Here is a 14,759-nt window from a genome sequence, read left to right on the forward strand (position 1 = left end):
CATTTGAAAAAGGGTTCTTCTGGCTGTTTGTCTGGGCTTCCTTCCAGGGCCAAAATGTCTGTTTGTAGGCATAACCTTTAGGGCTTTACTTAAAACGTTTTTTCGGACCAGGTTTTGGAAAGCTAATCGAAAAAAGAATCCTGTCAATTGTATGGTCATATATCAAAAGTAAAAAACACGGAAACACTCATCATAAGAAAGAAAGATTTTTCAATGGCCATCAAAAATGAACCATTCAAACTTACCTTTACAGAATCTTTGATGTTTAGGTCAGTATGTAAAAATTCAGTATCACAAAGCTACAATAGATTTAAATAAAGTGTTGCATATAGTTTTTCTTTCCACGAATAAAACTTTTACCAATCTTTGGTTGTTGATAATACAATGTCGTGTTTAAAATGGAAAACTCTGTTGACATGAGGCCAAGTTCAAAGGTCGAAGCTATAACATTTCTGTATACTTCAAATTGGATGAATTTCGTGAGTTTTTTTCTTAATCTGCTTGTATAGTCGATTCAATTCACATTATTTCTGTTGTTTAATAACATATCACCAGTAAAATTACAAGATATTTGAAAGGAGATATAAATTATTATGTTCAATGATGTGTGTACTCAGTGCTGACCGATGTTTAATTATTAGAAATGTATAGGTTATACGTAGTTTGTTAGTCTATCATAGTACTAGTACAAGTATACAATTGTAAAAACATGAATCTAGAAAGAGCACTTAGAAATTACGTACAACAAAACTTGCGAGTATATACCGTCAGTCAAATCAAAGTGATCCGAGTTTTTCCTATTGTATTTTATAGTTTTCTGTCACAGTCTAGCCTAATTGGTGACCCCCAAAACTTGGCGCTCATCTATTTAATTTCACGAGTGTGTTCGCTGCTAGATCTCATTTTTGTAATATGATTAATGATACTGTAACTGAAACCCAAAATAAGAGTTTCTAAAAATGATAAAAAATTAAAAAAAACAACTTTTAAATACTTGTGAAATAGAAATAAAAACTCCTTTTAAAAAAAAAATCCCACAACTACGAAACAAAAACTGACGTAATGATAATGCATTCCGTACCTGTATAGAATGGTTCAACTTGTTTACCGTTATGTTCATATTTGTTATGGTTACAAGTAGAATGGTCGTTTATAATAAATGTCATATATTTCAAATTCTACAGATAACTGGGAATCGACAATCAATTCACAACACCCACAATAGTTACATGGCTTCGATTTTAAGCATTATACATTATACATTATATTCATGTTTTTTAGTTTTATTTGCCCTGTGGACAACTAATGTTTTTAGTGGAATCGAAAGCATCTAAAGTCGCTTAAACTAACAAGACATGACACTACAAAGTGCTTGTCTATGAATTGTGTAGTTTACAATATCAGCTGTTTTTGTAATTGAAATATTGTAGAAGATGCAGTTTTCCATCAGCGTTTAACAACATATCTAGTAAAATTGAGAATGGAAATGGGGAATATGTCAAAGAGACAACAACCCGACCAAAGAGCAGATAACAGCCGAAGGCCACCAATGGGTATTGCACGCAGCGAGAAAATCCCGCACCCGGAGGTGGTCCTCAGCTGGCCCCCAAATAAAATTGTGTACTGGTTCAGTGAAAATGGACGTCACACTAAACTCCAAAACATATAAAGGAACTAAAATTAAAAAAAACATACAAGACCAACAAAGGCCAGAGGCTCCTGACTTGGGACAGGCGCAAACATGCGGCGGGGTTAAACATGTTTTGTGAGATCTCAACCCTCCCCCTATACCTCTAGCCAATGTAGAATAAAGAAACACATAGCAATACGCACAGTAAAACTCAGTTAAAAAGAAGTCTGAGTCCGATGTCAGAATAGGTAACAAAAGAAACTAAGCAAAATGACAATAATGCATAAATTAACAAAAGACTACTAGCAGTTACTGACATGCTAGCTCCAGACCTCAATTAAACTGATTGAAAGATTATGTCTTTATCATATGAAAATCAGGTACAATCCCTCCCGTAAGGAGTTTAGTATCATACCATCATAAAATATATGAGAAGAACATAACCCGTATCATGCCAACAACTGGTTTTAGAATAAATGTGTTTATTTCCGATGCAAAGACCCTATGAGTGAATCAATATTAATACCATATTATGCAATCCTTAATGATCTGACAACAGTATCGTAACTATATCCCTTCCGAATAAGTCTGTTTAAAGGTTTGGTTAGCTTTTGAGGTGAATGCCGACATTTTTGTGCTTTGTAAAGAATATTACCATAAAATATTGGATGTGAAATACCTGAATGTATAAGATGTCTGCATGTTGATTTATATTTACGAATAATGTCCTTGTACCGATGATAAAATTTAGTAAAAGTTTTGACTAGTTTGTGATATCGAAAACCCTGGTGTAATAATTTTTCAGTAATACAGAGATTTCTTTCGTTGAAATCAAATACGTTATTACATACACGAGCGAATCGAACAAGTTGAGATATATAAACACCATAAGATGGTGACAAGGGAACGTCACCATCTTAAAATGGATAATTAACAAGAGAAATGAAAAATCATCTCTTTTATCATAAATTTTGGTATTAAGCTTCCCGTTAAAGATATAGATATCAAGATCCAGGAAAGGGCAGGTTCATTTTCTAGAACAAATTTCAAAAGAGTATTAACCAAAATATCAAACTCCAAGGGGAAGTCACTAGTGTCAAGCTATCCAGCAATTCTCATCCTGCAATTCTCTTTATAAAAATCTATCCTGCAATTCGTCATCCTGCAATTGCATTTGGAAAACTACTTGAGCGACAATTTTATTTTTCTTTAAAATCATAGTTTTTGAGTTTTATGTTCGAAAACAAGATTTATATAGAAAATCAAAGATTTTTAAATCCCATTAACAAAATTCTAAATTTAGTTTGCAAATTTCTAACTTATATTTACGGTTTTGTAATTAGCATTTACAATAATATCATGATGACGATTCAAATAAAGTATTATCTGTTAATAAGTCCAGGATGTGATTCGTATAAACCCATGTTTAACCCACATTTGCGTTTTTCGAAACTCATATTAACGACTGAAAATATAGAATTTTGATGTAAAAAAAAAATTTTCATGGTATACCTACAACACAACTTCTATTTGAAACTGGTCACCCACTTATTCAAAACCATTGCCCCGGTAGTTCTGTATGGCTAGGGGTTATAGATTCTGCTCTAATAAGTAGCTTTTGGATAGAACTACAATGAGGGGCCAAAGAATTTCTGGGGTAAGCATTCTTAAAGGCCGAAAATTTCGTCCGTAACACGAAAAAAAAGTCATATTTGATCAAATATGCACTGGGGTCACCCACTTGTTCAAAACCATTGCCCCGGTAGTTCTGTATGGCTAGGGGTTGTAGATTCTGCTCTAATAAGTAGCTTTTTGATAGAACTACAACGAGGGGCCAAAGAATTTCTGGGGTAAGCATTCCTAGAGGACGAAAATTGCGTCCGAAACATGGAAATAAAGCCAAATTCGGTAAAATACGCATTGGGGGCACCCACTTTCCGACCCATTGTCTCGGTAGTTCTTTATGGCTAGGCATTATAGACGCTGCCCTAAAGAATAGCTATTGGATAGTACTACAACGTGAGGGTAAAGAATTTCTGGGGTAAGCATTCTTAAAGGCCGAAAATTTCGTCCGTAACACGAAAAAAAAGTCATATTTGATCAAATATGCACTGGGGTCACCCACTTGTTCAAAACCATTGCCCCGGTAGTTCTGTATGGCTAGGGGTTGTAGATTCTGCTCTAATAAGTAGCTTTTTGATAGAACTACAACGAGGGGCCAAAGAATTTCTGGGGTAAGCATTCCTAGAGGACGAAAATTGCGTCCGAAACATGGAAATAAAGCCAAATTCGGTAAAATACGCATTGGGGGCACCCACTTTCCGACCCATTGTCTCGGTAGTTCTTTATGGCTAGGCATTATAGACGCTGCCCTAAAGAATAGCTATTGGATAGTACTACAACGTGAGGGTAAAGAATTTCTGGGGTAAGCATTCTTAAAGGCCGAAAATTTCGTCCGTAACACGAAAAAAAAGTCATATTTGATCAAATATGCACTGGGGTCACCCACTTGTTCAAAACCATTGCCCCGGTAGTTCTGTATGGCTAGGGGTTGTAGATTCTGCTCTAATAAGTAGCTTTTTGATAGAACTACAACGAGGGGCCAAAGAATTTCTGGGGTAAGCATTCCTAGAGGACGAAAATTGCGTCCGAAACATGGAAATAAAGCCAAATTCGGTAAAATACGCATTGGGGGCACCCACTTTCCGACCCATTGTCTCGGTAGTTCTTTATGGCTAGGCATTATAGACGCTGCCCTAAAGAATAGCTATCGGATAGTACTACAACGTGAGGGTAAAGAATTTCTGGGGTAAGCATTCTTAAAGGCCGAAAATTTCGTCCGTAACACGAAAAAAAAGTCATATTTGATCAAATATGCACTGGGGTCACCCACTTGTTCAAAACCATTGCCCCGGTAGTTCTGTATGGCTAGGGGTTGTAGATTCTGCTCTAATAAGTAGCTTTTTGATAGAACTACAACGAGGGGCCAAAGAATTTCTGGGGTAAGCATTCCTAGAGGACGAAAATTGCGTCCGAAACATGGAAATAAAGCCAAATTCGGTAAAATACGCATTGGGGGCACCCACTTTCCGACCCATTGTCTCGGTAGTTCTTTATGGCTAGGCATTATAGACGCTGCCCTAAAGAATAGCTATCGGATAGTACTACAACGTGAGGGTAAAGAATTTCTGGGGTAAGCATTCTTAAAGGCCGAAAATTTCGTCCGTAACACGAAAAAAAAGTCATATTTGATCAAATATGCACTGGGGTCACCCACTTGTTCAAAACCATTGCCCCGGTAGTTCTGTATGGCTAGGGGTTGTAGATTCTGCTCTAATAAGTAGCTTTTTGATAGAACTACAACGAGGGGCCAAAGAATTTCTGGGGTAAGCATTCCTAGAGGACGAAAATTGCGTCCGAAACATGGAAATAAAGCCAAATTCGGTAAAATACGCATTGGGGGCACCCACTTTCCGACACATTGTCTCGGTAGTTCTTTATGGCTAGGCATTATAGACGCTGCCCTAAAGAATAGCTATTGGATAGTACTACAACGTGAGGGTAAAGAATTTCTGGGGTAAGCATTCTTAAAGGCCGAAAATTTCGTCCGTAACACGAAAAAAAAGTCATATTTGATCCAATATGCACTGGGGTCACCCACTTGTTCAAAACCATTGCCCCGGTAGTTCTGTATGGCTAGGGGTTGTAGATTCTGCTCTAATAAGTAGCTTTTTGATAGAACTACAACGAGGGGCCAAAGAATTTCTGGGGTAAGCATTCCTAGAGGACGAAAATTGCGTCCGAAACATGGAAATAAAGCCAAATTCGGTAAAATACGCATTGGGGGCACCCACTTTCCGACCCATTGTCTCGGTAGTTCTTTATGGCTAGGCATTATAGACGCTGCCCTAAAGAATAGCTATTGGATAGTACTACAACGTGAGGGTAAAGAATTTCTGGGGTAAGCATTCTTAAAGGCCGAAAATTTCGTCCGTAACACGAAAAAAAAGTCATATTTGATCAAATATGCACTGGGGTCACCCACTTGTTCAAAACCATTGCCCCGGTAGTTCTGTATGGCTAGGGGTTGTAGATTCTGCTCTAATAAGTAGCTTTTTGATAGAACTACAACGAGGGGCCAAAGAATTTCTGGGGTAAGCATTCCTAGAGACGAAAATTGCGTCCGAAACATGGAAATAAAGCCAAATTCGGTAAAATACGCATTGGGGGCACCCACTTTCCGACCCATTGTCTCGGTAGTTCTTTATAGCTAGGCATTATAGACGCTGCTCTAAAGAATAGCTATCGGATAGTACTACAACGTGAGGGTAAAGAATTTCTGGGGTAAGCATTCTTAAAGGCCGAAAATTTCGTCCGTAACACGAAAAAAAAGTCATATTTGATCAAATATGCACTGGGGTCACCCACTTGTTCAAAACCATTGCCCCGGTAGTTCTGTATGGCTAGGGGTTGTAGATTCTGCTCTAATAAGTAGCTTTTTGATAGAACTACAACGAGGGGCCAAAGAATTTCTGGGGTAAGCATTCCTAGAGGACGAAAATTGCGTCCGAAACATGGAAATAAAGCCAAATTCGGTAAAATACGCATTGGGAGCACCCACTTTCCGACACATTGTCTCGGTAGTTCTTTATGGCTAGGCATTATAGACGCTGCCCTAAAGAATAGCTATTGGATAGTACTACAACGTGAGGGTAAAGAATTTCTGGGGTAAGCATTCTTAAAGGCCGAAAATTTCGTCCGTAACACGAAAAAAAAGTCATATTTGATCCAATATGCACTGGGGTCACCCACTTGTTCAAAACCATTGCCCCGGTAGTTCTGTATGGCTAGGGGTTGTAGATTCTGCTCTAATAAGTAGCTTTTTGATAGAACTACAACGAGGGGCCAAAGAATTTCTGGGGTAAGCATTCCTAGAGGACGAAAATTGCGTCCGAAACATGGAAATAAAGCCAAATTCGGTAAAATACGCATTGGGGGCACCCACTTTCCGACCCATTGTCTCGGTAGTTCTTTATGGCTAGGCATTATAGACGCTGCCCTAAAGAATAGCTATTGGATAGTACTACAACGTGAGGGTAAAGAATTTCTGGGGTAAGCATTCTTAAAGGCCGAAAATTTCGTCCGTAACACGAAAAAAAAGTCATATTTGATCAAATATGCACTGGGGTCACCCACTTGTTCAAAACCATTGCCCCGGTAGTTCTGTATGGCTAGGGGTTGTAGATTCTGCTCTAATAAGTAGCTTTTTGATAGAACTACAACGAGGGGCCAAAGAATTTCTGGGGTAAGCATTCCTAGAGACGAAAATTGCGTCCGAAACATGGAAATAAAGCCAAATTCGGTAAAATACGCATTGGGGGCACCCACTTTCCGACCCATTGTCTCGGTAGTTCTTTATAGCTAGGCATTATAGACGCTGCTCTAAAGAATAGCTATCGGATAGTACTACAACGTGAGGGTAAAGAATTTCTGGGGTAAGCATTCTTAAAGGCCGAAAATTTCGTCCGTAACACGAAAAAAAAGTAATATTTGATCAAATATGCACTGGGGTCACCCACTTGTTCAAAACCATTGCCCCGGTAGTTCTGTATGGCTAGGGGTTGTAGATTCTGCTCTAATAAGTAGCTTTTTGATAGAACTACAACGAGGGGCCAAAGAATTTCTGGGGTAAGCATTCCTAGAGGACGAAAATTGCGTCCGAAACATGGAAATAAAGCCAAATTCGGTAAAATACGCATTTGGGGCACCCACTTCCCGACCCATTGTCTCGGTAGTTCTGTATGGCTAGGCATTATAGACGCTGCCCTAAAGAATAGCTATTGGATAGTACTACAACGTGAGGGTAAAGAATTTCTGGGGTAAGCATTCTTAAAGGCCGAAAATTTCGTCCGTAACACGAAAAAAAAGTCATATTTGATCAAATATGCACTGGGGTCACCCACTTGTTCAAAACCATTGCCCCGGTAGTTCTGTATGGCTAGGGGTTATAGATTCTGCTCTAATAAGTAGCTTTTTTCTTTGCTTGCCATACATTGATTACTAAAAATAAACCCACCATCTTATTAGATTCAAGCGCAAGCCACTTGCACGAAAAATCCGTAATACACTTTTTCTGCTTTGTTTTACAAGACATTTTCTATAATACAGATAATATCAGTTACTCATTCAACATAGACATATTGTTATTGTTAAGGAACTACTTTACAGGATGCCGAGAGTATGGAAGGTCATTTCACAGTATGATTGCCAAAATGAATATAGTGCAAAAAGTTGTTAGATAACACTACATTAAGATATGTAATCTGATTTTTTGGCGTAAACATTCCTTTGATGCGAACATTCGAATCTTTGAAATATAGTATGTGTTTGATGAAGATCTGGCACATTAAATGACATTAAAGTAGTCTAACAGGTATGGGACGCACTATCGGTCTTATTCGTTTACTGTCAACGAAACAATGAACAGTGCCAAATGTTGGTACTGTATGATGTTTGTTCTTCTTTAATAAATAAATGATTTATTTACTGATTCACATATGAAGATGAAACTCTATAGTAATGTTCAGATTTGTTCGTATCTTTTATAAATTCTTCCTTCTTTAAATACCCAAGACCTAAGTTGGAATACTTACAAAAAAGTTTAATAACGAAACAAAGGAAACTTTGTAAAGAAACTTGACGTTCGATCTACAAAAACTGATAATACTTTTTTCATTCTGTGTTTTGAAACGACCAATTCTTACTTGAATAAGGAAAATAAGATGATCTCAGATTATCATGAAGTTTAATAGTAAATATGATAAATGCCGCACACCATACTTGAAAGGGTAGATAACTCGCATTAAAGTAATCAATGATGATAGACGGGAATATTTTTAATATTTCAATCTTGGGTCGTCTTAAAGCGCAAATATAAACCGTTCCAAAGCAAAGTCTAACTCATACATGATGTTTTTCTCTCGTTGAAAAATGCAAACGAATTATATGATGTAATGTGTACACATTAATCATTGTACATCGTGTTATCCAGATACAGCATGCTGTTAATGTACGGGTTATAACAGAATTGACAGACATCATATAATAAATTTTACATGAGACATAAAAAAAATCATTTTGTTGCTGGCAATGCGTAAAGAAATGGCGATCAACTAAGAAGCAAGGTTGACAATATTCAATGTTAATGCTAAGACATACATTTTCCATATAGTTTTTTTTAAACAAATGAGATAATACAGAGGTTTGTGTGCTTAAGAACAGTTCATTGTCCATAGTATTATACTTGCCGATTGGTATATATTTATTTTTTTATTTGTTCATGTTTTCGGTATAAATTATTCAAAAATATACGAAAATATCATTGTACATTATCAATGGGTGTATTTGTGTCTAATATTTGTCAAACTCTGTAGACAGTAAAATAGATGTACTCAAATAGTTGAAATTTTACTATCATTTTTTTTCAACATGATTAAACAAGACCAATACCAGACGTGGACCTGCGTCAGTGCATGTAATTGATTGAAGTTGGATGTATACTGAAGCATACATGACCATCACCTTCCATAGAAAGCACGGGAAAAGAAATTTCCTTAAACACTGTCTTATAAAATTCAAACTATCGGAAAACAGGAAGTGGCTTCATGGTTGATATACAAATTTCTCAAACGCTGCAACTCATAACTATCAAGCAGCAGACCAAATATCAAATCATTCCCTTCTATGCAACCCAAAAGATGTTTGACGAAAATTTATCTTGCGCGATGGGTGTTGTAAAATTTCAAACCATCGGAAAATAGGATGTAGCTTTAAGGCAAATGCTAACACGTCGCAACTCAAAATTATTTAGCTGTAGACCAAACATATAATCATTATCTTCGATAGAGACCAGGAACACTTTTAAAGTAAAGTTTTGTATTCATTGAAGCAGAGTCTCTAATCCCTAGCCATAAAGAACTAACCAGACAATTGGTAGGAAAGTGGGTGACCCTAGGGCGTATTTTGTCGAATTTGCTTTATTTCCGTGTTTCGAACGAAATTTTGAGCCTTTAAGAAAGCTTACCCCAGAAATTCTTTACCTTCCCGTTGTAGTACTATCCAATAGCTATTCACTAAAGCAGAGTCTATAATCCCTAGCTATTAAGAACTACCCAGATAATTGGTTGGAAAGTGGGTGACCCTAGAGCGTATTTTATCGAATTTGGCTTTATTTCCATGTTTCGGACGACATTTTGGGCCTTTAAGAATGCTTACCCCAGAAATTCTTTACCCTCCCGTTGTAGTAATATCCAATAGCTATTTATAAGGGCAGAGTTTATAATCCCTAGCCATAAAGAACTACCCAGACAATTGGTTGGAAAGTGGGTGACCCTAGAGCATATTTCATCGAATTTGGCTTTATTTCCATGTTTCGGACGACATTTTGGGCCTTTAAGAATGCTTACCCCAGAAATTCTTTACCTTCCCGTTGTAGTAATATCCAATATAGCTATTTATAAGGGCAGAGTTCATAATCCCTAGTCATAAAGAACTACCCAGACAATTGGTTGGAAAGTGGGTGACCCTAGAGCGTATTTCATCGAATTTGGCTTTATTTCCGTGTTTCGAACGAAATTTTAAGCCTTTAAGAATGTTTACCCCAGAAATTCTTTACCTTCCCGTTGTAGTACTGTACAATAGCTAACTATTGAAGCAGAGTCTATAATTCCTAGTCATACAGAACTACAGAATTAATGGGTCGGAAAGTGCGTACCTCAATGCGTACTTTAAAGAATTTGGCTTTTTTCCGTGTTTCGAACGAAATTTTGGGCCTTTAAGAATGCTTACCCCAGAAATTCTCTACTATCCCAATGTAGTACTATATAATAGCTGTTCATTGAAGCAGAGTCTCTAATCCCTAGCTATTAGGAACTACCCCGACAATTGTTTTGAAAGTGGGTGACCCTAGAGCGTATTTCATCGAATTTGCTTTATTTCCGTGTTTCGAACGAAATTTTGAGCCTTTAAGAAAGCTTACCCCAGAAATTCTTTACCTTCCCGTTGTAGTACTATCCAATAGCTATTCACTAAAGCAGAGTCTATAATCCCTAGCTATTAAGAACTACCCAGATAATTGGTTGGAAAGTGGGTGACCCTAGAGCGTATTTTATCGAATTTGGCTTTATTTCCATGTTTCGGACGACATTTTGGGCCTTTAAGAATGCTTACCCCAGAAATTCTTTACCCTCCCGTTGTAGTAATATCCAATAGCTATTTATAAGGGCAGAGTTTATAATCCCTAGCCATAAAGAACTACCCAGACAATTGGTTGGAAAGTGGGTGACCCTAGAGCATATTTCATCGAATTTGGCTTTATTTCCATGTTTCGGACGACATTTTGGGCCTTTAAGAATGCTTACCCCAGAAATTCTTTACCTTCCCGTTGTAGTAATATCCAATATAGCTATTTATAAGGGCAGAGTTCATAATCCCTAGCCATAAAGAACTACCCAGACAATTGGTTGGAAAGTGGGTGACCCTAGAGCGTATTTCATCGAATTTGGCTTTATTTCCGTGTTTCGAACGAAATTTTAAGCCTTTAAGAATGTTTACCCCAGAAATTCTTTACCTTCCCGTTGTAGTACTGTACAATAGCTAACTATTGAAGCAGAGTCTATAATTCCTAGTCATACAGAACTACAGAATTAATGGGTCGGAAAGTGCGTACCTCAATGCGTACTTTAAAGAATTTGGCTTTTTTCCGTGTTTCGAACGAAATTTTGGGCCTTTAAGAATGCTTACCCCAGAAATTCTCTACTATCCCAATGTAGTACTATATAATAGCTGTTCATTGAAGCAGAGTCTCTAATCCCTAGCTATTAGGAACTACCCCGACAATTGTTTTGAAAGTGGGTGACCCTAGAGCGTATTTCATCGAATTTGGCTTTATTTCCGTGTTTCGATCGAAATTTTGAGCCTTTAAGAATGCTTACCCCAAAATTTCTCTACTATGTCAATGTAGTACTATATAATAGTTATTCATTAAAGCAGAATCTCTAATCCCTATCTATAAAGAACTACCAAGTTAATGGATCGGAAAGTGGGTACCCCAATGCGTATTTCATAGAATTTGGCTTTATTTCCCATGTTTCGGACGACATTTTCGGCCTTTTTAAAGAATGCTTACCCAGAAATTCTTTACCCTCCCGTTGTAGTAATATCCAATAGCTATTTATTAGAGCAGAGTTTATAATCCCTAGCCATAAAGAACTACAGAATTAATGGGTCGAAAAGTGGGTACCCCAATGCGTATTTCATCGAATTTGGCTTTTTTCCATGTTTCGACCGAAATTTCGGCCTTTAGGAATGCTTACCTCAGAAATTCTCTACTATCCCAATGTAGAACTATATAATAGCTAATTATTTAAGCAGAGTCTATAATCCCTAGCAGTAAAGAAGTACCCAGACAATTGGTTGTAAATTCTAGTTAAATACCGTAAAGATGAGTTAGAAATTTGTAAACTAAAGTTAGAAATTTGTGAATGGGATATAAAAAACTTGATATTTATCTTTTTTTTCAAACAAAACAAGTCAAAAATCATGATTTTAAAAAAAATAAAATTGTCACTCAAGTTTTTTTTCGAACGCAATTGCAGGATGACGAATTGCAGGATAGCTTTATCGCAAGAGAATTGCAGGATGAGAATTGCTGGATAGCTTGACACTAGTGGGGAAGTCCATAAATCTAGCGAAATGAAACGCTCGACTAAATAAACAAACAAAAATAAAACCTGATAATAAATTGTTCAAATAAGGCCTTTGAAAATAGTGGAATTAACTACTTTTGGAGTGTCAAAAACTCGTTAGAAGTACTTAATAAATTGCATGCATATATTGGTGATTTTGAATCTGTTCAAAGTTTTGATTTTTCTACCCTATATACCACTTTGCCTCATATTCTTATTAAGAAAAAATTCACACACCTAATTAAATGGGCATTTAAAAAGTCGGAATGCGAATACATATGTTCAAACTCTTTTAGGTCATTTTTAAGTAGCAACAAACAAAAGAGCTATGTCAATTGGACATGCTTTGATACTATATCTGCCCTTGAATTTTTACTTGATAACATTTTTGTTCGCTTTGGAAATTCCGTATATCGTCAAGTTATCGGAATTCCAATGGGGACTAACTGTGCACCACTTATTGCGGACCTGTTTTTGAATTGTTATGAGTTACAATTTATGACTAAAATCAGCAAAGACCCATCGAAACAACATCTGATACAAAAATTTAACAATACTTTTAGATATTTGGATAATATATTGGCTCTCAATAATGACAACTTCAGTATGTATACTAAAGAAATTTATCCTGTTGAACTTACTTTAAATAAAGCTAATACTAACAATGACCACTGTCCTTTCCTCGATCTTGATATCTATATCATTAACGGGAAGCTTAATACAAAAACTTATGATAAAAGAGATGATTTTTCATTTCCTATCGTTAATTATCCATTTTTAGATGGTGATGTTCCCTTGTCACCATCTTATGGTGTTTATATATCTCAACTTGTACGATTCGGCGAAAGAAATTTATGTACTACTGAAAAATTATTTCACCAGGGTTTTCGATATCATAAACTAGTCAAAACATTTACTAAATTTTATCATCGGTATAAGGACATCATTCGTAAATATAACTCAACATGCAGACATCTTATACGTTCGGGTATTTCACATCCAATCTTTTATGGTAATATTCTTTACAAAGCACAAAAATGTCAGTATTCACCTCAAAGGCTAACAAAACCTTTAAACAGACTTATTAAGAAGGGATATAGTTACGATACTGTTGTCAGGTCATTAAAAATTGCATATTTTGGCTTTAATATTGATTCACTTATAGGGTCTTTGCATCGGAATTAAACATATTTATTCTAAAACCAGTTTTTGGCATGATACGGGTTATGTTCTTCTCATATATTTTATGACGGTATAATACTAAACCCTAACAGGAGGGATTGTGTCTGATATTCATATGATGAAGACATAATCTTTCAATCAGTTTAATTGAGGTCTGGAGCTGGCATGTCAGTAACTGCTAGTAGTCTGTTGTTATTTATGTATTATTGTCATTTTGATTTTTTTCTTTTGTTTCCTATTCTGACATCGGACTCGGACTTCTCTTAAACTGAGTTTTACTGTGCGTACTGTTGTACGTTTGTTTTTTCTACATTAGCTAGAGGTATAGGGGGAGGGTTGAGATCTCAAAAATCATGTTTAACCCCGCCGCATTTTTGCGCCTGTCCCAAGTCAGGAGCCTCTGGCCTTTGTTAGTCTTGTATCATTTTTAATTTTAGTTTTTTGTGTATAATTTGGAGTTTAGTATGACGTCCATTATCACTGAACTAGTATACATATTTGTTTAGGGGCCAGCTGAAGGACGCCTCCGGGTACGGGAGTTTCTCGCTGCATTGAAGACCCATTGGTGGCCTTCGGCTGTTGTCTGCTCTATGGTCGGGTTGTTGTCTCTTTGACACATTCCCCATTTCCATTCTCAATTTTACTTGGTACGGGCATTTCCCGAAGAAACTGATTAGTTAAACTTGAAAAAGATACAAAAAATTATCGTAAAAACAGAAATGCCATAGGATAAACATTGGTTTTGTTTGGCCAGTAGAACAATAAATATTTTGAATTTCAGTCATTATCTGTGTCAGCAGCTGACAGACATTTTTTTCGGACGATTAAAAAACATGATTGTAATATTTATTATATTTACAATAAAACACTCCCGAAATTTCGCGTGAATTGGATTTTTTTCCAAAATGGCATTGTCAATTGACAGAGTACATTAGAATTAGTTGCACGATATAGTATGAAATGAGTCAAATAAAAGCTCTTCGAAATCTACAACTTATGCGAAATTTGTCGTCGCTCACTGTTTGGTGCTTGGATAAAAAAAAAACGAATATGGTTTAATTTTAGTTTTTTTTTCTCAATGAAATTTCATTCAGTAGCAAAACTAAGGTAATCGTTTGAATTTAAGGAATTGCATAAGCTCTGCATACCTCCGATTCATTGACCGGGTTTGGGTATACTCTTTTCCTTTTTTATTTATATCA

The 14,759-nt window shown here is 36.5% G+C and overlaps 1 protein-coding gene across 2 annotated transcripts in view; it reads right to left on the minus strand.

The window, feature by feature from the left end:
* The window catches only part of LOC127698259 (disks large homolog 1-like), a 428,947-nt gene that overhangs the window by 265,119 nt on the left and 149,069 nt on the right, over window positions 1–14,759 (minus strand). The window lies entirely within an intron of this gene.

This window comes from Mytilus californianus, unplaced genomic scaffold (genome assembly GCF_021869535.1).
Source record: "Mytilus californianus isolate M0D057914Y unplaced genomic scaffold, xbMytCali1.0.p SCAF_4, whole genome shotgun sequence".
Taxonomy (NCBI): domain Eukaryota; kingdom Metazoa; phylum Mollusca; class Bivalvia; order Mytilida; family Mytilidae; genus Mytilus; species Mytilus californianus.